This window comes from Silene latifolia, chromosome 2, assembly GCF_048544455.1.
Source record: "Silene latifolia isolate original U9 population chromosome 2, ASM4854445v1, whole genome shotgun sequence".
Taxonomy (NCBI): Eukaryota; Viridiplantae; Streptophyta; class Magnoliopsida; order Caryophyllales; family Caryophyllaceae; genus Silene; species Silene latifolia.
Window position 1 is genome coordinate 69,039,422 of NC_133527.1, and position 24,758 is coordinate 69,064,179.

Genomic DNA, 24,758 nt, shown 5'->3' on the forward strand with positions numbered 1-24,758 from the left:
TAGAGAATGGTTTTTGGTACAACAATTTTGGAATGGTTTATATGAAGATTCTAGGAACATTCTCAATATAGGATCAAATGGAATGTTCAACGAAGTTGATGACAATCAAACATGGAACAAGATTGAGGAAATGGCGGTCCATAACTCACAATATAGTAGACCTCGCAAGGCTACTAGAGGAGGAAAGCATGAAGTTGACTCCGTTACTCAATTGGGTGCTCAACTTAGTGCTCACATTGACACAATCAACTTGAAGTTTGAACAAGCTATGGCTAGACTTGAGGAAAACTCAAAATCACATCATGTTAATGCCATGACGGCATCCTCATCAATCCCAAGTGGGATATGTGAGAATTGTGGAACTTTGGGACATGACCAAGGTGAATGTAGGGGAACAAATGAAAAAGTGAATGTTTTCCAAGCATACAAGAGTGGTACCCCTTATTCCAACTTTTACAATGAAAACACCAAATTCCATCCAAATCTCTCATACAAAAGCCAAAATGTTCAAAACCCTCAAACAACTTACACTCCACCACCCATGAGAAACCAAAATCAAAGACCCTTTTACAATCAAAACCAAGGTTACCAAAATCAAAATCCATACAATCACCAAAATGACCAAGGTTTTGATGTCCAAAAAGCGGTCCTCCAAATGCAAAAGAATCAACAAGAATTTTTCACTCAAATGCAAAAAGATAACCAAGCAAAGGAAACCACCATCAACAACATTCTAGCTCACACCAAGATGTTGGAAACACAATTGACTCAACTAGCATCTTCAAGCTCACAAAGACAAAAGGGGCAATTACCACCTCAAGGTAATTCCCCTAGACATGAAACGGTTAGTGCCATTCACTTGAGAAGTGGTACAAGGTATGAAGCACCAAAGAAGCAAGTTGAGGATGAAGTTGTGGAAGCTAGTGAAAAGGAAGAAATTGTGCAAAGCTCCAAAGATGGAGAATCATCAAAAGAAGAAAGTTCAAAGAAAAATGAAGACAAGGTCAAGGAGAAGGAGCCCATTGTGATTAGACTTCCTTTTCCAAGTCGTCAAGCCAAGTCGAAATTTGATGATCAACTTGGAAAGTTCATGGAAATTGTGAAGAATTTGGAAGTCTCAATTCCTTTCACGGAATTAATCAATCACGTGCCGGCCTATGCGAAATACATGAAAGACATCCTCACAAAGAAGAAGTCGATCTGGAAGCTTGAGACTATCGCCTTCACTAAGGTGAGTATTGCAATACTTCAAGGGAGTTCACCTCCAAAGTTAAAGGATCCGGGAAGCTTCTCAATACCGTGTACCATTGGCGACACGACGATCAACAAAGCCTTATGTGATCTAGGGGCTAGTGTGAGTGTCATGCCGTACTCGGTGAGTAAGAGGTTGGGGATGGGAGAGCTTAAATGCACCAACATCACACTCCAAATGGCTGATAGATCGACGAAGATACCATTAGGGATATGGGAAGATGTCCCCGTGCGAATTGGGAAGTTTTTCATCCCGGTGGACTTTGTCATTGTTGATATGGAGGAAGATTCCAACATTCCAATCATTCTAGGAAGACCTTTCCTACACACCGCGGGTGAGGTGATTGATGTGAAATATGGTGAGCTCACTCTAGAAGTGGGAGATGAAAGCATAACTTTTAATCTTGACAAGACTATGAGAGCTCCTCGTTTGCATGAACCATGTTTCATGATTGATCATTATAGCCGAAAGGATGAGAGGAAGAAATCGGAACTCCAATGGAAGAAGAAAATTGAAGATGCTCCATTTAAAGAGCAAGTGAATTGTGACAAGGAGAGCTTGCAAAGCTCAACAAAATCAACCAAGGAAGAAGAGAATGGCCTTATTGGCCAAGAGAAGAAATTGGGAGAGTTGTCTCCATCTAAGCAAGAGATTTTCAATGATCAACTTAATGAAGTTTGTGGTCTTTGGGACAACGAGTTTGAAGGGATTTTTAATCCCTACATTTGTAATGCCATCGATCAAGACCGACAACAAGGGCCAAGGTCTATTGAAGATCTCTACCATGATAATGAACAAGCTTTCGATTACTTTTTCAAGGTGTTGAGCAACATCAACAACACCTTGGACATGCCCCCTTGACATCTCATCAAGAATGAGAGTTTGGTGGAGTCCTCCCTAAACCACCACTTGTAAATATCTCTAACTCCCTAACTTACATTCCAATTCTTGTATTGCATTTTTTGTCATCTTTGGATTTTTATTTACTTTGATCAAGATAATTGTCATGTTTGAGAGAAGTGAGGGAGGGACTAACAATTTCAATTGATGTGTAGTGCTTTACCTTAGTGTGGGGATGACAATTGCCTAGGCTATCCATGCCTTAGTAGTGCCCCCACAATGAAGAACACAAGATTTGAAGAAAGAATAGAAGAATGGTAAGGGAAATGCATTGTGCACGGATGGAACTGAATCCGGGTACAAGGGGTCGAATCCGAGCGGATTCAGAAGAATCCGCCCGTCTTCAGTAATCCGAGCAGACTGCAAAAAAGACGCCCGTCCTGAACTGAGCTGGATCTTGAAATTTTTTGATTGTGACTGAATCCGGGTGTCCTGAGCAACAATCCGCCCGTCTTGAAGAATCCACCCGTCTTGAAAGAAAGACGTCCGTCTTTGCAGCTGAGGAAAACAAGAAAATTTCCTGGACTGAAATCCGTCCGTTTTCAAGCAAATCCGCCCGTCCCGCATCAAGAAAATCCGAGCGTCTTCTTATGTATCCGCCCGTCTTTAGGCGAGTTTTGTAAAACTCAAAAAGAGCAGAATCCGCGCGGATTGGGCAGAATCCGCACGGATTGCCCGTGCAGTTCGAAAATTTCGGTCTTTATAAAATCCCTCCCACCTTCCTTCATTCATTCATTCATTCATAAAGACTACCCACAACATCAAAACCCTCATCCTCTCCATCACAAAAACAAAATCCCTCAACAACATTCACCAAAATCAAATCAAATCATCCTTCTAACAACAAATCAATCACTCCTTCTTCAATACAAATCAAAACCAAGCACAAAATCTTCATCCTTTGAGTCGATTTTTGAATTCATAAAGGCAAAGCCTTTCACCTTCAAATCGATTTGGGTATACTACAAATTGAAGATTTTTCATTCTTTTCTTGGTTAGTTCATCAATGGCAAGGACTAAGAGAGCAACAAAGGCACCAAAGGCTAAGGCACTCTCACAAAGGCAAAAGGCTCTTTAAACAAAGAAAGCATTGGCTATGGTGGTAGCAACACCAAACTTGGAAGTGCAACAACAACAACAACCTTCTATGGGAGCAACAACACCTTCTACTTTGGAAATCGATCAACTTTTGCATTATCCGGAGGTAACTTTTATTTCCGAAACCCATAGAAATACTTTTGCCAAGTTTGCTAGGAAATCAATTCAATCTAACAAATTTATTTGTGATGATACCTTAGAAAAATTGGGTGTTCTTGAGCAAACTAGAGCCTTTTTCAAAGCCATGGGGTTGAAGAAATTGTTTGAAACAAAGGAATTGACATACCCCTCCCTTACCTTGGAATTTTTGAGTTCTTTGAATGTCACCAAAGTTGAGAATAGGGAGAATCTCGAGTTTCGTCTAGCTAATGTTAGTAGACGCATTTCCTTTAGGGAATTGAGTTAAATTTTGGGTCTTAGTGATGAACCGCGTTATTTTAAGAATTATGGAAAGTATGACCCCGAACCTCTTTGGGAGGCAATTTCCGGGAGGAAATTTGAGGACTTTCATGCGAGTTGTGCTCTTTTGGTCCACCATCCGGGCATAAGAGTATGGCACAAGGTCATGGGAAACACCATAATTGCTAGGAAAGATACCAACCATTTCACCAAACTTGATTTTATTCTCCTTGAATCGGCTTTGAACATTGGAAGAGTACACACCAAGCCTTACAATTCTTTGAGGCTCTTGGTAGATAGATGGCTCAACATTGATTGTGGGAAGAAGAGCACTACCGTTATTGTCAATGGCGGCCTAGGCACTATCCTAGCTAAGCACTTTGATCCTAACTTCAATAAGGATAACAAGTACAAAGCAAAGGAGGGTGGCCATCTTGTTGATTTGCATACTATGATACACAAGTACAAGTGGGTTGCCCATAACCCCCTTGACACTAAGTATGGATGGCTCACTAGTGAAACTAGATCGTTCACCTTACCTTCGAAGATTTGTCGTCTAAGCGTCCACCGGACCAATTATCTACTTCCCCTTTCTAAAGAGGCCGAGTATATTATTCAACAACAAAAGGGCGATCTTGAAATGCCCTCCTCTTCCATTGTCATACCACCTTACCCCTTTGAGTATGAAGAGTTCAAGCCGAAAGGAGTTGAAGCTAGAAATGATTATGTGACTCTTCTCATGCAAGCAATGCACAAGCAAGCCTTTGAAGATCGGAAAAATGCTTACTTGGCTCAATATCCACCCCTCCTACACTTAGCTAGGCAAGGACTACTTGATCCATCTTGTCCTTTGCCTAGTTGAGCGGATAGAGAAGTCCTATTTCCGGGTGCATCTAGGGTCGTTTTGGGTGACAATGAGGTTGTTGGTAATGATGAAGAAGTTGATGATAACATTGATGAAGAAGCAAGTGAAGAAGGAGAAAAGGATGGTGAAGATGATGATGAGCAAGATGAGGAAGAAAGTGAAGAAGCAAATGACAAGGGAAGTGGCAATGTGACCACTTCTAATGAGGAAAGTGATGGTGATAGCATGATGGAAGATTAGCAAGCCTTGGAGACTCCTACCCTCTCATGGTTTGTCTATTTCTCTCTTTGTTTTAATTATAATCTTGATCATTGTTGGAGTAGTCCTAGCACCATAGAGGACTCACACCTCGGTACCATTGAGGTGTTCTCATTTTATTGTTCCCATTTTCAAAATCCAAAATGACAAATTAGTTTCATGCATTGCATAGTGTGTGCATGAACTACACCCATCCTTGGACATTAGCAATAGTGTCTGTGGACAAGGCCCTCGGGAACTGCGTCCGCGGGATCCACACCAGGCATAATCGACTCGAGGTTCTTTCGAATCGAATTAAGACCAATTAGAGTCGCCACCAAGTTTTTTGGGAACTTGGAACCGTTCAAGTCAACTTTACACCTTTCATCGAAAAGCATAAAGCCAATCGACTACGAGTGATTAAAGATAAAGACTTGTACCCTATATTACTCGATTTGAATGACTCTCGTAATCCAATGGTATTTAGACGGATCCACAAACCATAGATCTTGAGTAAGGGGTGAGGGTACGTGTTGGGAAGCCCATGAGGACACCCAACCCCGCCCGTCGATAACGGCCTCTACTAAGTCAAGTGTCGGATTTCAAACAAGGTCATAGCTACGTACGATGTATGATATGCAAACGTTGTTTTAACCCTATCATGTGACAACAATTTCTATGTCGTTTTAGATGCAACTAAACTAACTTTGTCAAAGTTGTAATTTAGCATGTGGGTTGATTAATCTAACAACATACAAAACAAAGCAAACAAGGCTTAAGGGGGATTGGGGGAGCCGTTGGGATCTACCTATTACAAACCAGGCATTTCATGCCGACACAACAACAAATTAAAGATACAACTCGATCTAAATACAATTGCAACATACGGAACCATAAACGACACAAAACACGGCCACTTGGCCTAGAAAACCGTGCACATGAGGGGTGGCCCACGGCTCACATGACCCACGGCCTTGGGTCACTCCTCGTAATGCGTGCTCGCGCTTAATCTCATCGAATTAGACATAGGGCTACGCACCAAAGCATGCATTAGCATAAACCGGGCCATGTTGCTTTAAACAACATGCGGTTTACTACACTCCTACAAGCATTGGGGAACAACCGTCTAACCAAACAAGACCAAGGTTTTTTGAAGAGGTTTTGACTCAAAATAAGTAAAACAAACTCGAAAATTACAACTCGATAAACCAACGATAAATTACAAACGATGAAACAACGAGAAAACAAACGGTATAAAAACAAAACGAGAAAGGCAAAGAAAACGGCCACCTCACGGCCCAAACCAACGGCCACCCTCACGGCCAAGACGAGGCCAACCTAATTCCTAAGTTAAGTTCATTGGTTAGATCGAATGTTTGCGAAAAGGGATAGGAAACAAGTTAGAAAACGAGTTAGAAACACAGTTGATTGATTGTCGCGCAAAGTGTGTTTCACACGGCCTAAAGGTCCAATTAGGTCAGATATCATAAGATTAGCGCTTACTCGTCGAGTGTTAATAGGAAGGTGCTAATCACGCACTCCTATGCTAGCGAGAAATCAAGTGATAAGAAAGATGCGTTCAATTATTTACAGAATTGTTAGTTTATTTTTAAAGCTATGTCGATGTACCCTAATGTGTCTAATTAGGTTATTAAATTAATTTAATGTCATCTAAATATGTCATAGGTTAACAATCAGAGGTTAGACTAACATACAACGGGTCTTAGGGTATGTCGATTTGGCCGAAACAAAAGGGGGTCGAAAGCGAAGAGCGAAGTTAGACAATCGTTTTATTTATGCCCTACCTTGAACACGAGGATATGTAAATGAGACGGGGGTGTACGACCGACTGATGTAGCGGTTTCTTTTCCCATCTCAAGTCAACGCGGGTGTTCATGGTGGTACTTTAACTCATACTCGGACTAACTAGTTTCATAGTTAATTTAAAACAATCGATAAACAAAACGAAAACAAACAAAAAAACAAACTATAAAAAGAGCATAAGAAAACGAAATAAAAAGAGGAAAGAGAAGGGGATTTGATGCACACTCAACCTACATGTATCGTTGACACCGTCTTGGGTCGTAATCGATGGTAGATTTTATCTCGAGAGGCCGTCGTCGACGAAGAATAAAGCAAACACGCGTTTTGGAAACTTTCTGGACAGCGATTTTCAAACAGTGATATCTCCCTCGTTTCACGATGAAAATTCGATTTAAAAGATGTTTTGGAAACTAGAAAGAGAGGAGAACAAGGATCTTAAAGCAACCCCTGCTCGTTTTGGGTTATTGGGCACGAAAAACGAGCACAAACAGAACTGGACAGACAAGAAGAAACCGCGAAAACAGAGTGTTATTTCACTCTGTTTTTCGAGGGATTTCGTGAACTCTCAAGGGCAATTTGGCTCGTAATTCTTTGTCTAATGTGTAGATGGATGTTATGTGGTTAATTAGGAACAAGAAACTCGAGTTTTTATGGAGGTTTGATGGAGGAACGAAAGGGTTTTCGAAGAGGACACACAAACAGTTTCAGTTTGTGTGTCGGTTTTGTTTAGGGTTTTTGAAGGATGTTTAGGGTTTGTTTCTGAGGTTTAAAGCTTGTGGGTGATGCTTGGATGTATGGAGAACTTAGAGCTCTGAATGTATGGTGAAGGGGTGGTATTTATAAGGAGTTAAAATAGGTTAAAAGAGAGGGAGGGGCAATCGGGCTTCATCCCGTATGGCTGCTGTCCAGCAGCTTTTGTGAGGGTTTGAGGGGGGTTTTCTTGGTGATTAAGCTAGGATAATATGGGTAGGATACTAGGGTATGGGTTAGGGTTAATGGGTACGGGTCTTGGTAGTGTTTGGAGCGGGTTTGGGCTCGGGAATTGGCTCGCAAAAACAGGGGGCTGCATCGTTTGTTGCGGGTTGGTTGGGGTTGTTTGGGACGAGAATTTGGGCCATGGTATGGGGGGTTCGAACAAGGGTGGATGGGTAGAGGCTTAGGTGGGTTAGTGTACTCGAGATTCGTGCCAATTCGTAAAGGAAACGGGCTCAAAAACCGAGCTAAAATCGAGCTCAAAAACAAGTGTTCAAAACGAGTTCTTTTCGATTTTCAAATCGATTTTTCAAACCAATTATCCCATTAAAATAAATGACTTTTCAAATCAAATATACCCATAAAATGATTTTTCAAATCAAATATTTATTTTATTTTCAATAAAATAAACTTGGGAAAATAAATTCAAAATAAAATAAAATAAATTGAATTCACCTCAAAAAACCATAATTTAAATATCATTTAAAATAATAAAATGAACTCACTAAAAAAAACATTAATTTAAAAATCATTTAAATTAATAAAATGAATTCACTTAAAAAAAACATTAATTTAAATATCATTTAAATTAATAAAATACTTCATCGACGACGCCCATTCTACATCGTAAAACGAGCTCCAAATAATGACAATGACAACTAAAGAATACATGTGTCCTATCATCATCGGGTGTTTGTCGGGTTCTCTATAAATTCCAATATCGACGGATACGGGTATCTACAGAGCCCTCACTTTGACTGAGGCTTGGACAAGGCGAAAGTCAAAGTATACCCCAGTCCCTCTCGACCGAGGATTCTTCGGTCGTTTATAGTCCATTAGACTTGCGTATATAAGCTCGCTTGACCATAGGAAGAGATCATACCTGAAACTTCGTTGGGGATTGACTCTTGCTTCTGTTGTATCAAATTATCGTCGTTGGTCGTCGACCCATAAATTGCATATATGGTGGATTGAGCCTTATCCTTAGGCGCCTACGTATCCGTTTCTGACGGAATCAAACCCGCGTCGTAGTTCGGCAACTGCTGACACATGCCCAAAGTTTATCATCTACTGGCACCTGTCCGAAATTCATCATCTGTGACACTTGCCCAAAGCTTATCATCTGTTTGGCGGTGCCTACATGGGACGGGACTTTCCAATGAGGTTGCCGCCGCTTTCATCATTTGCTTTCAGCTACGGAATTCTTCCCTTTCATACTCTTGTATTGAATTGAATTCTGAGTGGATGTCATCCATTTCATCTTGATAATGGTCTCTGAAGCCAACGGCTTCAGAGCCCCCAGTTTGCAATGGCTCTAAAGTCGAAGACTTTAGAGCCCCCAGTTGAAGCATATCCTGCTATATTTGAAACATAGAAAATGTACGAGCGATAATCATCACTTAAGCACATTTGGATCATCGATCTTGAAATTGGATCATTTGAAAGATTGGGTCATCGACCCGAAAATTGAATTTGAAAATTTTGAAAAAACTGGGCCATCGACCCGAAGTTTGAATTTGACATCACTTGGAATGTTGGGCCATCGACCCGAAATTTGAATTTGAAAGACTGGGTCATCGACCCGAAATTTGAACATGTTGAAAATTTTGAATAATTGGGCTATCGACCCAAATTTTGAATTTGAAATGAATCACTTGGATGCTGGGTCGTCGACCCAAAAAGTTTTTGAAATTTCGGAATTCTGAAATCTTTGGCATTTTGAAATCGAACCTTGACGGGTGAGCACGAAATACGACTCAGACACTCTGTATGACCCGTAAACCATGTGGGCGTAGCCCGCTACCGTAAAACAAAAAAGGAAAATAAAACCGTAAGTGTGCACGGGTTTTAATTCAATTATTGACTTGTTGAGGGTAGAAATGTAAATTGGCCATTCTGGCGCCAAAAGATGGCAAATGGGAATCACAAGGTCGTCGAACTTGGGACGGAGATATCGTATGCCATGGTTGTGCTCCCGAGGGCACATGGGAATCAAGATCACTTAGCATTGACAAGGTGGATTAAACTCACGGAGCGACGACGTTGGCTTCGCCCAGACACTAAACACGGACTGATTTTATGAAAGCACTTAGACATCACACATGACTTTTGTTGGGAACATTTTGTCACTCTTCTCCTCGCCTCCTTTCTTTTCAGCGAGTTTTCATCATTTCTTGCCACCGCCTTCTTTCTTTTCAGCGGGCTTTTACTATTTTTCTTCCACGCCTTCTTTCTTTTCAGCGGGTTTTTCATATTTTCTGTTCCCAACACAAACCCACATCTATGTGACTCAGCATCTTTGCCTAAACCATTAGATAAAGCTCATTCTGAGACTTGATAATATTCATCTGAACCTATATCCTTATCCTATCTTACATCGAGTACTAAGACCGACTCAAACAAAGGTGGCTTCATTTGGACTTGGTTAAGACCCGTAAGAAACCGACAAGATGACAACTTGGTTGATGAGTGGATTGAATCCCTTGTTCTGAAGGACTGCCTACGTATTCGCGTGGAGCGAAATCAAATCCGACGTAGTTCGATCAAGGTGCATTAAATTGGCATTTTGATTGTGTGTACACACTCGAAGGTTTCACCTAAGGTATCATGTCATATCCCATTATAGCCTGTAAAGTACCGTTAAATCCCGTGTCCAGGGTTGGTACAAAAGGTTGTGGTTCTTTGGGATGTGGAGCTTGGTAAAAAAAGGTTTGTAAGGTAAACCATCATTCTGAAGGTTCGCTTTGTGGTGCTAAGGCCAACGAGTTATGGCTTACATCGTGGTTGAAAATGGTGTCTCAGGTTTGATGAAACCCGAGTACAAAATGGGTTGGGAAATGATGTGGGTTCAAATTTCCATGTCTGGACCCTAAAGGCTGGGTGTAACAACACAAGCGGAATGATTCTCAAAATTCCCGACTATCCCCTTGTAACTGTCTCAGGAAGGACTTAGGGGTAAAGAGATTACTACTTAAGCTTTTGGGCTTCGCCCATTGAACCTCAACTATGGGTACTTGACTTGAATTCTGGCTTCCGTAACTTCGACATTCAACCAAAAGCGTTCTGCAATGACTTCAACATCTTTTTTTTTATTTTTTCCTTTTTTTTTCATCACTTTTCTTTTTTCCTTTTTTCCATTTTTTTTCATTTTTCCAATTTTTTTTTTTTCATCTTTTCATTCTTTTTCATCTTTTTTCTCTCTTTGAAAATGATCTTCTATTCATTCTCTTAGTCATAAATGGATACACCTTGAAAACTGGGCTTTACCAACTAAATTGGGTTAGAACTAACAATTCCTTGTTAGAATGGGTTGGTCTCTTCTCTCTTCGAGATGGGATGATTTTGTTGGGGAAAAGGCTTGCCTTCCATTATCGATAGGGGAAACAAGGAGCTAGTCCGGGTTTGTCATAGAATCATCTAAAAGCTTGTCACAAACATTGGTTCAGATGGAGGTTTTCTACCACCAGACATGGAATAGGTAAAGGAATCAAACACGGGATCCTAGTGTACCTTACATTTTGAAACAAGATATATTTCTACCCCAGAGATTCTTTTGAGTGTGTTGTGCATTTTATCATGCTTCGGAAATGATCGAGGATGGGAAACAAGACATATTTGGAAACGTAACGGAAACTTTTTATTGGAATGGCAAAAGCTTAACAGACTCGAAGGAACGACTCCTAGGACACACCCTAGGTCATTGCGGAACAAACGACTCAACTTAAGAAAAGAAAGTCCTAGACTCGACTCGACTAAGATAAGAAAACAGATCCCGACTCATAATTTTTCAAATCTGGTCTTGAGCTTTCCTTTGTTCAGATGTCATCTTAGATGCTCGGCTCTTGCCCTTGATCCCTTTGATGGTCGACCTCCATCCCGAGGTAGTCCTCTGAGGATCTACGCCAGTGATGAAAGTTGGTGAATCGAATTGTCTTTTATTAACTTTGTTAACGAGAGGAGTACATTCTAGAGCAAGACTCCCGACTTGAATTTCATTCTTCGGGTTTGGCAAAAATTCAAAGCAATCCACAAATATCTTCCCGATAAACACCCCTTTCAAGTGACATGGGCGGATAAGATGGGAATAATCGACATTGTCTTCGACAGAAACAAAGTTAGTGTGATCGCCAAATGGATTGGTGATGTTATTGGGTTTAACAGTTGGGATCGGGAGCGTTCCGTTCTCAATCATGTCTTGAATTTCGTGCTTCAGTCGATAGCACCTTTCAGTATCATGGCCTTTCCCTTGATGAAAGGCACAGTAGGCATTTGGTTTATACCATTTACCTTGTTGATCAGCGGGAGGGTCCGGAGTTGGACCAATAGGCTTCAGCTTTCCTTGGGCTATGAGCCTTTGGAGAGCGTATGTATAAGTGCATCCGATATCGGTGAATGCCCTAGGTGCTTGGCGCGGCAGTTTTTTTGACTGTCCATCTAAGAGATTGATGGCTTCATCAATATGGGTGGTTGCTGGGGCCTTGGCCTTAGACGATGAGGCCCCCTTGGTACCCTTTCGGCTTTTCAGCCTCTGCCATTCGGACATCGTCCTCTACCTTTATCCCAATCCTTATCAATTCTTTGAAAGAACCAAAATTTTGGTATTTCAGAGCATTACGGTAAACAGGTCGTAAATTCTTCACGAACTTATCTACCATTTCGACTTCATCAGGCTTCTTAGCTAGTTTTACGCTTTCAGCGCGCCACCTTGCGAGGAATTCAGTAAAGCCCTCTTTTTCCTTCTGTGTCATCACTTCCAAAGTCCTTATGTTGGTTTGAATCTCAACATTGTCAGCATAGTGCTTACAGAACTCCACCGTAATATCTTCGAAAGTGGGGAAGTTATTAAGGTCAAGATTATAGAACCACGCCTTCGGGTGTTCATCCAGAGATTGAGCGAAAATTTCAGAGAGCATGTCGTAGGGTACTCCCTTCATGCTAAGTACCCTTTATAGGCCTTAACATGGTGGACTGGATCTTCGGTGCCCTTGAACTTTGGGATGTCAGTGAGTACCATGTTCGTGGGCAACTTATTCTGAACTGGGGCATAGGCCCTAGCATTCTCATAGTGAATGTTCTTCCCCTGGGAGAGCTTCAAACGGTCTTCGATGAACTTGAACCGTTTTTCCAGATCAGTCAGAGGTGGAGGGGAATCTTTACCCAGCTTAGATTCGATTGCATCCATTCGGGTCATCATGAGGTTCACGGCCTCAGTGAGCTTGTTAACAGCATCTTCCATTGCTTGACGCCGGGTTTTTGGCGGCCTTTCTACGAGAAAACCCCGTACTGAGTCAATATTTAAAGTAAGAGCCCCTGCACACTTAAGGACTCGACCCCAACTTGACTCAAACAAAGACTCGACTTGAGATTGACTAACCAAAGGTTCGACTCACGGTTTGATTTAGACATTGGTTCATTTTAGACTCGACAAAACGACATGACTCAAACTGTCATAACTCGATTCTAAACTGGACTTGGTGTGACTAAACCCGTGATTGGGGCTAACATAGCCCATGGGTTCGAGTGAAACGTCCATAAGGCCTAGCTTGGACGTTTTTGTGGACTATTCTAGACCAAAAGGTTGACCAACATGACTCAAAGCCCAAGAGGTGAGCTTGGGTGACCCAACAAGGTCGTGTTCTAGACTCTTGGACTGAAAAAACGTCTAGCCTAACACGGCCATGACCCGGACACGACTCGATGCATTTCATGCTTGGTTAAGGTTCGAGAAACATTTTGGATCGGATTTGGAAAAAAAACGAAGGATTGATTTGAAAATGAGATTTGAAATGGGCAGCATGCCGGCTATAAAAGCTCAATTTGGGCCGAAAATTCTAGTCCTATTTGGGCAGCGTTCCGCGTTTTTAAAACCATGCTATTTTGAAAATAAGTTGTTCAAAAGTTCGGTTTTGAAAAGGACATGGGAATTTTCGAAAAACAAGACTCGGGAAAACACATTGCACATTGTCATTCTCATGTTATAAGGATGTATGCTCCTAGACATCTCTAAGTCTCGGCAAGTCTTCTATAAGAAGGTCTATGCCCTCCATCCTTTTGCGGCCTTATACAGCAAGGTGTCTTAAGGTAAAGTACCTAGAAGATCGTCCCCACCATCAAGAACCACGCGAGGCGAAGTGGAAGCGAGCAATGTGCAGCTTCCCGGCATAGTGGGACGTCGCCCCCCACGCATCACGAAGAAACGCTGGGAACGGCCCGGCAAATCCTTAAGGGTTTATGCATGAATCGTAGCACTATGAGTAATGTTTTACTTTCCAACACTTTCTTTTCAAGTTTCACCTCGGAGGAAAAGACCCTAGAAACACAAAGTGTAACTAGTCCTCTTTTCCCAAATGAGTCGCCAAATCAGGACAAGGCCCTCGGGAATGCGTCCGCGGGATCCACACTGCATAATCGACTCGAGGTTCTTTCGAATCGAATTAAGACCAATTAGAGTCGCCACCAAGTTTTTGGGAACTTGGAACCGTTCAAGTCAACTTTACACCTTTCATCGAAAAGCATAAAGCCAATCGACTACGAGTGATTAAAGATAAAGACTTGTACCCTATATCACTCGATTTGAATGACTCTCGTAATCCAATGGTATTTAGACGGATCCACAAACCATAGATCTTGAGTAAGGGGTGAGGGTACGTGTTGGGAAGCCCATGAGGACACCCAACCCCGCCCGTCGATAACGGCCTCTACTAAGTCAAGTGTCGGATTTCAAACAAGGTCATAGCTACGTACGATGTATGATATGCAAACGTTGTTTTAACCCTATCATGTGACAACAATTTCTATGTCGTTTTAGATGCAACTAAACTAACTTTGTCAAAGTTGTAATTTAGCATGTGGGTTGATTAATCTAACAACATACAAAACAAAGCAAACAAGGCTTAAGGGGGATTGGGGGAGCCGTTGGGATCTACCTATTACAAACCAGGCATTTCATGCCGATACAACAATAAATTAAAGATACAACTCGATCTAAATACAATTGCAACATACGGAACCATAAACGACACAAAACACGGCCACTTGGCCTAGAAAACCGTGCACATGAGGGGTGGCCCACGGCTCACATGACCCACGGCCTTGGGTCACTCCTCGTAATGCGTGCTCGCGCTTAATCTCATCGAATTAGACATAGGGCTACGCACCAAAGCATGCATTAGCATAAACCGGGCCATGTTGCTTTAAACAACATGCGGTTTACTACACTCCTACAAGCATTGGGGAACAACCGTCTAACCAAACAAGACCAAGGTTTTTTGAAGAGGTTTTGACTCAAAAGAAGTAAAACAAACTCGAAAATTACAACTCGATAAACCAACGATAAATTACAAACGATGAAACAACGAGAAAACAAACGGTATAAAAACAAAACGAGAAAGGCAAAGAAAACGGCCACCTCACGGCCCAAACCAACGGCCACCCTCACGGCCAAGACGAGGCCAACCTAATTCCTAAGTTAAGTTCATTGGTTAGATCGAATGTTTGCGAAAAGGGATAGGAAACAAGTTAGAAAACGAGTTAGAAACACAGTTGATTGATTGTCGCGCAAAGTGTGTTTCACACGGCCTAAAGGTCCAATTAGGTCAGATATCATAAGATTAACGCTTACTCGTCGAGTGTTAATAGGAAGGTGCTAATCACGCACTCCTATGCTAGCGAGAAATCAAGTGATAAGAAAGATGCGTTCAATTATTTACAGAATTGTTAGTTTATTTTTAAAGCTATGTCGATGTACCCTAATGTGTCTAATTAGGTTATTAAATTAATTTAATGTCATCTAAATATGTCATAGGTTAACAATCAGAGGTTAGACTAACATACAACGGGTCCTAGGGTATGTCGATTTGGCCGAAACAAAAGGGGGTCGAAAGCGAAGAGCGAAGTTAGACAATCGTTTTATTTATGCCCTACCTTGAACACGAGGATATGTAAATGAGACGGGGGTGTACGACCGACTGATGTAGCGGTTTCTTTTCCCATCTCAAGTCAACGCGGGTGTTCATGGTGGTACTTTAACTCATACTCGGACTAACTAGTTTCATAGTTAATTTAAAACAATCGATAAACAAAACGAAAACAAACAAAAAAACAAACTATAAAAAGAGCATAAGAAAACGAAATAAAAAGAGGAAAGAGAAGGGGATTTGATGCACCCTCAACCTACATGTATCGTTGACACCGTCTTGGGTCGTAATCGATGGTAGATTTTATCTCGAGAGGCCGTCGTCGACGAAGAATAAAGCAAACACGCGTTTTGGAAACTTTCTGGACAGCGATTTTCAAACAGTGATATCTCCCTCGTTTCACGACGAAAATTCGATTTAAAAGATGTTTTGGAAACTAGAAAGAGAGTAGAACAAGGATCTTAAAGCAACCCCTGCTCGTTTTGGGTTATTGGGCACGAAAAACGAGCACAAACAGAACTGGACAGACAAGAAGAAACCGCGAAAACAGAGTGTTATTTCACTCTGTTTTTCGAGGGATTTCGTGTACTCTCAATGGCAATTTGGCTCGTAATTCTTTGTCTAATGTGTATATGGATGTTATGTGGTTAATTAGGAACAAGAAACTCGAGTTTTTATGGAGGTTTGATGGAGGAACGAAAGGGTTTTCGAAGAGGACACACAAACAGTTTCAGTTTGTGTGTCGGTTTTGTTTAGGGTTTTTGAAGGATGTTTAGGGTTTGTTTCTGAGGTTTAAAGCTTGTGGGTGATGCTTGGATGTATGGAGAACTTAGAGCTCTGAATGTATGGTGAAGGGGTGGTATTTATAAGGAGTTAAAATAGGTTAAAAGAGAGGGAGGGGCAATCGGGCTTCATCCCGTATGGCTGCTGTCCAGCAGCTTTTGTGAGGGTTTGAGGGGGGTTTTCTTGGTGATTAAGCTAGGATAATATGGGTAGGATACTAGGGTATGGGTTAGGGTTAATGGGTACGGGTCTTGGTAGTGTTTGGAGCGGGTTTGGGCTCGGGAATTGGCTCGCAAAAAACAAGGGGGCTGCATCGTTTGTTGCGGGTTGGTTGGGGTTGTTTGGGACGAGAATTTGGGCCATGGTATGGGGGGTTCGAACAAGGGTGGATGGGTAGAGGCTTAGGTGGGTTAGTGTACTCGAGATTCGTGCCAATTCGTAAAGGAAACGGGCTCAAAAACCGAGCTAAAATCGAGCTCAAAAACAAGTGTTCAAAACGAGTTCTTTTCGATTTTCAAATCGATTTTTCAAACCAATTATCCCATTAAAATAAATGACTTTTCAAATCAAATATACCCATAAAATGATTTTTCAAATCAAATATTTATTTTATTTTCAATAAAATAAACTTGGGAAAATAAATTCAAAATAAAATAAAATAAATTGAATTCACCTCAAAAAACCATAATTTAAATATCATTTAAAATAATAAAATGAACTCACTAAAAAAAACATTAATTTAAAAATCATTTAAATTAATAAAATGAATTCACTTAAAAAAAACATTAATTTAAATATCATTTAAATTAATAAAATACTTCATCGACGACGCCCATTCTACATCGTAAAACGAGCTCCAAATAATGACAATGACAACTAAAGAATACATGTGTCCTATCATCATCGGGTGTTTGTCGGGTTCTCTATAAATTCCAATATCGACGGATACGGGTATCTACAGTGTCTCACTCGGTTTGGGGAAGTTAATGCATACACAACGGGAGGTAATCTAAATTATCCTCTCCGTCATAACAAAAACCATGCATCATGTAGTGTAGCTTAATGTAGATTGCATTTAGTGTAGAAATCATGTATCATCTTTGCATAATTTCCATCATTTTGGCCATTGAGGACAATGCCCATATTAGTGTGGGGATGGGAATTCTAACATTTAACTCTTATTCAAAAATCCAAAAAAATTGAAAAATTTCAAAAATCATAAAAATTTGAAAATTGAAAAACCCAAAAACATGTTTATTTCCTTTTGTAGTCTTGTATATATTGTCTTGTATATATTGTGTTTGTTCTATCCTTGTTCACATTGATTGACTACGCCACATCCGAGACATGAGGATCATGAAGACCGCATGGTATGATCTTTCCAATCTCCTTTTTCCTCTTTATGTTAATGACTATGTGGCTTTATTTTGATTGATGCGGTATAACAATGTGAACTTAGGACTTGCATTTAGTTTATATGTCATATTATTTGATAGAATCACTTGCATTAGGATGTTTATATTAGTTGCATCATGGCATGTAGTTGCATGTTAGAAATGTTTTGAAAAATGCCTAATTAGGAACTTTGACAAGAGTAACTAAGCCATTACAAATACTTGTTCAACTTAAGACTTTGCCTACTAGAATGGTTGTAAAACACCCTAGATAGTGTCATACTAGTGTCTTTTGACCCATAACCCAAAGCCTAGTCAAGGGTTTGCATGTGAGTCACCTATCCAACCCCGTGATGCGATGTGGACTTGGTTAACTTGTCTAGGTGACCTTGTTTGACCTTGTGGTAAGGCAACCCAAAAATATTTTCTATCAATAAGCTTGAAGTGCTTATTTCAAAGAAATTTTGTCATGTGGAAGTAATCTAATGCCAAGGAACCTCAAATGTTATGAATTGTTGAAAGTTGTGAAATTTAAGTTGTTTTGATGGAGGCGTACCACTTCGATGTGCTTTGGTGCGGGATCCATTGAATTGGGCCCCCATACGGTTGTGAATTCGGCCGCCCAGAGACAGAGTGACTATCACCTCGAAAATCTATTGTCTAGAGGTTAACCGGTTGCCTAATAAGCGATTGGCGAAAGCAAAGGACACTAGCCCAGAAGGGACAAACCCCATCTTAAATTTTTGAAATGTGAATGTGAAATGAAGACAATTTTGAATAATAGTCATATCCACCCGTTGTGAATAAAGATTTGAGCATTTCATTCCCAAAAAGCCTTTTTGTCAAGACACTTGGTCGAGCTTGGGACGATCCATGACCTTTACTTTTGTAGAGAATTCGAGACTTGTCATGTCATATGCTACTAGCATCATATGGATCATCATTCCACCACCATCCGATCGCTCTTGACGAAAGCATTTGGAAATTGAGGACGAAAGTAGTCTAGTTTAACACCATTTGGAGGTGATTTAGTGCCATCCTCTTAGCCTTAGTAATTTGTTGAACTAGTATTTGTGAAGGATTACATGCTCTTAAATTTGTTCCTCTTTAGTGGCTCCGCCACTTGATGAGGAAGTGGCTATTATTTTTGTAGATGCATCCATTATGTGATTTTGTGTGCTTAATGTTTGGATGTGTCGCCATTTTGGCAAGACCCACCTTGCCTTGCAAGAAGGCATCCTACCTCATGGTTGTATTGTTGTGAGTTGAAGGGGCGGAGTGAGACCCGCTAATTGTCTCATATCGGCTATATTATTAGGATAGGTTAGTATTGGTCCTAGTCTTTGTCACCTCTTTACTCGGGACGAGCAAAGGTTCGGTTTGGGGATATTTGATGTGACCATAATTAGCGCATATTTAGCCCCCGAATTAGCCTTGTTCCCATGCTTTTTAGTGCATATTTGGGTCATTTCTTATCTTTAGTTCTTTGTTTTGCATATTCTTTGAGATTTTGATCCCTTGGTAGGAAAGGAGTAAGAATCTTGCATTTTCATGGCAAAACGAGACTAAATTGATCGAATTCAATGACCAAGCATCAAGGAGAGACAAGATTAGAAGGCCTTTGTACATATTATAGTAGAAGAGCAATGTTGAGAAAGGATCCTTGAGTCCCCAAGGAAATCCCCAAGGAATTTATGAAGAAAAGGGAAGAAAAGAAGAAGATGTGTTGCTGAGTGACAATCCGTGCGGATTGTCACCAATCCGTCCGTCCCGCAGCTGCAGAATCCGTGCGGCTTTGCACCATTCCGCTCGGATTCCACCTCCACAATCCGACCGGATTCCCTTGAATCCGCTCGGATTCCAACGCCAGATTCCGCCCGTCCCGACCTTATTCCGCCCGGATTCCAGCACAGCACGATTTCCTCTTCTCCAACCTACAAAGAAAGAAGCCCTTCCTTCGAAAAATACCGGCTCCTCCTTGCTCAATCTAAAAAGTGTAATTACTAGTTTAGCCCTTAGTTAACCCTAATGCATCCTCCCTAATTTCAACTATAAATACCCCATTAGTCTAATTAGAGGAGCATGTTCTTATCAATAATTAGAGTAGTTAATATCAATCAAATCTGTCTTTAATATTGTAATCAACAATTAATCAAGTTCTAATACAAGTTTTATTTCCTTAATCTCTCTTTTGTTCATCCTTTATTTTGGGTAATTATTGAAGATTATTTGTGTTATTGTTGGGAGATTGACAACCTCTCAATCCAGCATTCAAGTACTTCTTTTATTATTGCTTTATTATTGGAATCATTAGTAGGTATAATTCTCTTAATCCCTTTTTAATTATTGTTAATTACTTTCATTTATTCATCATGTTTCATATTGTTGGTATGATTGACAACCTTGCTAGCATGATCAACATGATAATGAGTGAGTAGTCTCTTAGCTAGGGTTAATGGGTGATTAGGGGAAACCAACATGGGGAATGATTCATGCTTAAATTAATATGCTTTCATGTTTTATTTGCTTGCTTGTTTTGATCTCAACTCATGCACATGTTATGTTTGATGAAATGCTAAGCCTATGAATCCTTGCATTTACCACCATCACCTATCTTTTCAATGAGACTTGTAAGACATAACCCAACTCGAGTCTCATTAGACCATGCATGTTGTTGAGTAGGGAAGATTAAGTCGACTTGTAGGTGTTGTACAATCTAATCGATTCGGCTCCGGGACCCAAACTTTCCTAGGATTGTAAGATATAACCCAACTCAATCCATCACAACAATAATTGCTTGCTTATAATTTGAGAACATGTTTGTATGATCATATCTCATGATTCCCCTATGATCCCATGACACCCTAGTGCTTTTAATCAATTGTTTACACCCCTTTAATTCATCTTGCTTATTTTCATTGCTATTTTAGTTTAGTGACCTTCTACATCAACCCAATTTGTGACACCCCTAAGACACCACTAGTTGCAATAGAAATCTCATTTCAATACCCGTCCCTTGGGATCCGACTTTTACTTGCCTCTTTACTAATTGTAGAGTTGTTTGTGAAGTTATAAATTGTGTTTTGATTCGACCGTGACCCAACGACCACATCTTTAATTGTGAACACGAAACGGACTCGATCAAAAATGGCGCCGTTGCCGGGGACGGTGTTTACTTGATTTAGAGTTCTTTTTATTGTTATTAGTTGTGTCTTTCTTCGCCTTGGGGAAGTAAAACTCCTCTAGGTTTGTTCAAATTGTTTTCGAGTTGTTTGATATTTTGCATGTCTAGAAGGTTACAAGGTGATTTGTTACCTTTTGACTGTGAAATCGAAAGAACCTTGACGAACAATAGGAGACTTGTTAGGAGGAATTTAAGTGGTATTAGTGAAGTTGTTCAACCCACTAGTGAGTTCGTCAATCCTTTCGCAATAGAAGGAGAGGAGAACCCATTACACAATACCCAATAAAATCCACCTACGATGCCTAAATTCTCGTCACACTTCGTACCCACCGAGGAGAATCTACCAAATGGTACTCCTACACCGCAACATCTAACCGGAAATTTTATTGCCAAGTCCACCTTCATCCAATTAGTTGAGAGGAGCCAATTTGGGGGGATGCCTAGTGAAGACCCTCATTCTCATATGGAAACCTTTTGCGACTATTGTGCTGCAATCTCTCAAACGGGCGTGACTCAAGACCAAATTAGATGGGTCTTATTTCCTTTTTCTTTAATCGGCACCGCGAAGCAATGGTTGAAGGGCCTTGATAAGGCCACCCTCGGAATAGATTCTTGGAAGAAGTTGGCTCTAGCTTTCTACAAAAAATTCTACCCACCGGAAAAGACTAACATGCTAAGAGCTCAAATTACGGGTTTTAAGCAAAGGGATGAAGAATCTTTGTATGAAGCTTGGGAGCGGTTCAAGGGAATTTGTCGCTCATGTCCTCACCATGGACTTAGCGAATGGTTTTTGGTACAACAATTTTGGAATGGTTTATATGAAGATTCTAGGAACATTCTCAATATGGGATCAAATGGAATGTTCACCGAAGTTGATGACAATCAAACATGGAACAAGATTGACGAAATGGCGGTCCATAACTCACAATATAGTAGACCTCGCAAGGCTACTAGAGGAGGAAAGCATGAAGTGGACTCCGTTACTCAATTGGGTGCTCAACTTAGTGCTCACATTGACACAATCAACTTGAAGTTTGAACAAGCTATGGCTAGACTTGAGGAAAACTCAAAATCATCAAAGCATCATGTTAATGCCATGACGGCATCCTCATCAATCCCAAGTGGGATATGTGAGAATTGTGGAACTTTGGGACATGACCAAGGTGAATGTAGGGGAACAAATGAACAAGTGAATGCTTTCCAAGCATATAAGAGTGGTACCCCTTATTCCAACTTTTACAATGAAAACACCAAATTCCATCCAAATCTCTCATACAAAAGCTAAAATGTTCAAAACCCTCAAACAACATACACTCCACCACCCATGAGAAACCAAAATCAAAGACCCTTTTACAATCAAAACCAAGGTTACCAAAATCAAAATCCATACAATCACCAAAATGACCAAGGTTTTGATGTCCAAAAAGCGGTCCTCCAAATGCAAAAGAATCAACAAGAATTTTTCACTCAAATGCAAAAAGATAGCCAAGCAAAGGAAACCACCATCAACAACATTCTAGCTCACACCAAGATGTTGGAAACACAATTGACTCAACTAGCATCTTCAAGCTCACAAAGACAAAAGGGGCAATTACCACCTCAAGGTAATTCCCCTAGACATGAAACGGTTAGTGCCATTCACTTGAGAAGTGGAACAAGGTATGAAGCACTAAAGAAGCAAGTTGAGGATGAAGTTGTGGAAGCTAGTGAAAAGGAAGAAATTGTGCAAAGCTCCAAAGATGGAGAATCATCAAAAGAAGAAAGTTCAAAGAAAAATGAAGACAAGGTCAAGGAGAAGGAGCCCATTGTGATTAGACTTCCTTTTCCAAGTCGTCAAGCCAAGCCCAAATTTGATGATCAACTTGGAAAGTTCATGGAAGTTGTGAAGAATTTGGAAGTCTCAATTCCTTTCACGGAAATAATCAATCACGTGCCGGCCTATGCGAAATACATGAAAGATATCCTCACAAAGAAGAAGTCGATCTGGAAGCTTGAGACTATGGCCTTCACTAAGGTGAGTAGTGCAATACTTCAAGGGAGTTCACCTCCAAAGTTAAAGGATCCGGGAAGCTTCTCAATACCGTGTACCATTGGCGACACGACGATCAACAAAGCCTTATGTGATCTAGGGGCTAGTGTGAGTGTCATGTCGTACTCGGTGAGTAAAAGGTTGGGGATGGGAGAGCTTAAATGCACCAACATCACACTCCAAATGGCCGATAGATCGACGAAGACACCATTAGGGATATGGGAAGATGTCCCCGTGCGAATTGGGAAGTTTTTCATCCCGGTGGACTTTGTCATTGTTGATATGGAGGAAGATTCCAAGATTCCAATCATTCTAGGAAGACCTTTCCTACACACCGCGGGTGCGGTGATTGATGTGAAACATGGTGAGCTCACTCTAGAAGTGGGAGATGAAAGCATAACTTTTAATCTTGACAAGACTATGAGAGCTCCTCGTTTGCATGAACCATGTTTCATGATTGATCATTATAGCCGAAAGGAAGAGAGGAAGAAATCGGAACTCCAATGGAAGAAGAAAATTGAAGATGCTCCATTCAAATAGCAAGTGAATTGTGACAAGGAGAGCTTGCAAAGCTCATCAAAATCAACCAAGGAAGAAGAGAATGGCCTCATTGGCCAAGAGAAGAAATTGGGAGAGTTGTCTCCATCTAAGCAAGAGATTTTCAATGATCAACTTAATGAAGTTTGTGGTCTTTGGGACAACGAGTTTGAAGGGATTTTTAATCCCTACATTGGTAATGCCATCGATCAAGACCGACAACAAGGGCCAAGGTCTATTGAAGACCTCTACCATGATAATGAACAAGCTTTCGATTACTTTTTCAAGGTGTTGAGCAACATCAACAACACCTTGGACATGCCCCCTTGACATTTCATCAAGAATGAGAGTTTGGTGGAGTCCTCCCTAAACCACCACTTGTAAATATCTCTAACTCCCTAACTTACATTCCAATTCTTGTATTGCATTTTTTGTCATCTTTGGATTTTTATTTACTTTGATCAAGATAATTGTCATGTTTGAGAGAAGTGAGGGAGGGACTAACAATTTCAATTGATGTGTAGTGCTTTACCTTAGTGTGGGGATGACAATTGCCTAGGCTATCCATGCCTTAGTAGTGCCCCCACAATGAAGAACACAAGATTTGAAGAAAGAATAGAAGAATGGTAAGCGAAATGCATTGTGCACGGATGGAACTGAATCCGGGTACAAGGGGTCGAATCCGAGCGGATTCAGAAGAATCCGCCCGTCTTCAGTTATCCGAGCGTACTGCAGAAAAGACGCCCATCCTGAACTGAGCTGGATCTTGAAATTTTTTGACTGTGACTGAATCCGGGCGTCCTGAGCAACAATCCGCCCGTCTTGAAGAATCCACCCGTCTTGAAAGAAAGACGTCCGTCTTTGCAGCTGAGGAAAACAAGAAAATTTCCTGGACTGAAATCCGTCCGTCTTCAAGCAAATCCGCCCGTCCCGCATCAAGAAAATCCGAGCGTCTTCTTATGAATCCGCCCGTCTTTAGGCGAGTTTTGTAAAACCCAGAAAGAGCAGAATCCGCACGGATTGGGCAGAATCCGCACGGATTGCCCCTGCAGTTCGAAAATTTCGGTCTTTATAAAATCCCTCCCACCTTCCTTCATTCATTCATTCATTCATTCATAAACACTACCCACAACATCAAAACCCTCATCCTCTCCATCACAAAAACAAAATCCCTCAACAACATTCACCAAAATCAAATCAAATCACCCTTCTAACAACAAATCAATCACTCCTTCTTCAATACAAATCAAAACCAAGCACAAAATCTTCTTCCTTTGAGTCGATTTTTGAATTCATAAAGGCAAAGCCTTTCACCTCCAAATCGATTTGGGTATACTACAAATTGAAGACTTTTCATTCTTTTCTTGG

At 40.8% G+C, this 24,758-nt stretch overlaps 1 non-coding gene across 1 annotated transcript; it reads right to left on the reverse strand.

The window, feature by feature from the left end:
- Nucleotides 1–21,494: 21,494 nt before the first annotated feature.
- LOC141645557 (small nucleolar RNA R71) lies at nt 21,495–21,601 on the reverse strand. Its single transcript, XR_012545037.1, has one exon. It is a non-coding gene; the product is annotated as a small nucleolar RNA R71 (small nucleolar RNA).
- Nucleotides 21,602–24,758: the final 3,157 nt, after the last annotated feature.